Here is a 2,832-nt window from a genome sequence, read left to right on the forward strand (position 1 = left end):
AAGCTGCTGCAGGAGTCTGGATCCATGACGGGAGCAGGACTGCAGAGATAATACAGTTAGTGACTGATAACAAAAAACAGCCACTAACCTCAGGCAGGTGAGCTGGGAGCCACCTGCCAGTGGCAATTAATCATCATCCCACTGACTGAAAACACCTGACTCTAATTTCACCTTCAAATTAACTGATAATCCTAGAGGATCACATACTTTTACCACTAACTAACATGTAATATTGGATCATTTTCCTCAATAAATAATGACTAAGTATAATATTTTTGTCTCATATGTTTAAATGGGTTCTATTGATCTACTTTTAGGGCTTGTGAGAAAATCTGATGATGGTTTAGGTCACACTGATGCAGAAATATAGAAAATTATAAAGGCTTTTTTTGTCTCCAAGCTGGAAGTGTTCCCAGATTTAACTTCAGAAATCTGGTCACCTTATCAAAAGATCACATTTTCACGTGCCTAAAGAACAAAATGTTGTTGTGAGACAACCGTCATCAGCAAAATTACAAGCATGAAGAAATATTTGGACATCTTGACATCCATGCATAGAGAAATGGTTCCAGCTAACATTATCACAAGGCTGCACTCAGACACTTCTGCTGATGTGATTAAACATCTGACAAAAGCTTTAAGAACGTAACTGCTGTTAAATATGATCAAAGATTCTATTTCTTCACGTCACACAGTTCAAATGATAACAATGTACCACTGAACAAGCAGAAACTAAGGACATCCCAGCCGATTATTTCAGCTGCTCCTCGGAGTGTAAAGCACAAAAACACGAACAGACCGAGGCAGAAAACCACAGAAAATATCTCATGGAATCAAAATTATACCAGTAACAATACACATGAGCAGGTATTACACAGACATGGTTCATTTTAACATTTTACAAATTAAATGATTTTGTATCAATTAATTATAAATGCTAAATTGTTTATTTAACTTAGTTTTTCTAATTTTATGTTGTTGTTTCTGTTATTAATTGCAAGTATTTGCATTATTGGGACTAGGCCCATTTCTATCAGCGTTTAATGAGGATAATACAAATCTCCATGAATTATATACATATCTACAAACTGTTGTCAAAATTAACAAATAGGTTGGACTATTGCATTTGTTTATGGTCTGGGTGTACAAATACTTCTTTAAAAAGTATTGAATTGATCCAAAATGCTGCTGCCAGAGTCTTAACTGGAGTTACTGGGAGAGATCATATTTCTCCAGTTTTAGTTTCTCTCCATTGGCTCCCTGTCAAATCCAGAATAGAATTCAAATCTTACTTCTAACGTACAAAGCTCTCAACAACCTAGCTCCATCTTATATTACCGATCTTATTGTTCTATATTTTCCTAACAGAGCACTTAACTCTCAGACTGCAGGTTTACTTGTGGTTCCTAGAGTTTACAAAAACAGAATGGGAGGAAGATCTTTCAGTTCTCAGGCTCCTCTCTTGTGGAACCAACTTCCAGTTTCTGTCCGTGAGGCTGACACATTGTCCAGTTTGAAGACTTTCCTTTTTGATAAATCCTATGGTTAGGGTTGGCTTGGGTTTCCTGAGCTATCCCTTAATTATGCTGCTATAGGCTTAGACTGCTGGAGGACAAACTGACCACATTTCATCAAATGAATATGTACCATATTTGTAATTATTACTATCCTAACGTGGTTTTTTTTTTGTCTTTCCTCGTAGTGAGGGACCTGCTCTCCTCTATTCTGGACCTGTCCTTGTGTGTCTGTCTCTCCTTCTTGTCCTCTCAAACCAGCCAATAGACAAGCAGATGGCCGCTTGTCCTGAGTCTGGTTCTGCTGGAGGTTTCTTCCTGTTAAAGGGAGTTTTTCCTTTCCACTGTTGCCACTGTGCTTGCTCAGGATGGGAGACTGTGATGAAATGAAGACTCAACACATCTGCTGACTACACTACCTTAGACAAATAATGTTGCTAATTGAATTTTTATGTATATGAATGTTTCTGTTCAGTGCACTGAGAAGACTTCTGTTGTGACTTGGTGCTTTATAAATAAACTGAATTGAATTGAACAAAGGTAAGCCCACCCCTGGTCCAAAACATTCATTTTCTTCCACTGTTTCCAGTTGAAACAGGAATTTATTAAGAAAATGGAGTTGGAAAGAAGATAATAGAAATTTCCAAAGCTATAATGTGAAAGTTGTGTTTTCAGACCTCAAGTGATGCTTCTGCTTGTACTTCTGGATGTGCTGAGCTCTTGTGACAGCAAACATCTGACGGACCATTTTATTTTCCCTCCTGACATGGCAGACACCTCCACACCTCCTGTGTGCTGCCGCTTACAAGGAAAATGTCTCATTTTTGACTTGAGGCTCACTAAACTCTGAGTGTTTGCCACCAAGAGACCAGTGAACTGTGCGCTGCATTTCAGGTGACCCATCTTTATAATGAATGAATGACTTTATAGTCAAAGTGCAACAAAATGTATGCTGTGCTATCCCTGAGTAAACAAAACCAAAACGAGTGATACAACATATGCTGTCTGTAATACCTGACAATAAAAATAAAAATAAACAAAAGATAGCTCATTGTTGTAATAATGAATGTCATGTACACAGACACATCCACTGGGCAATCATTCAGTCACAGAATGCCATTACAAAGTTACAAGGATGTCCCATTGTTGCACATCTGGTTGTAATATTGCACACAATGCCCCATGTCCCTGAGAGGACAGAGAACAGATGAGGACAGAGAACAGATGAGGACAAAGAACAAACGAGGAATGAGAACAGATGAGGACAGAGAACAAATGAAGACAGAGAAAAGATGAGGACAGAGAACAAATGAAGACA

Source organism: Nematolebias whitei, chromosome 6 (genome assembly GCF_014905685.2).
Source record: "Nematolebias whitei isolate Nwh7 chromosome 6, NemWhi1, whole genome shotgun sequence".
Lineage (NCBI taxonomy): Eukaryota > Metazoa > Chordata > Actinopteri > Cyprinodontiformes > Rivulidae > Nematolebias > Nematolebias whitei.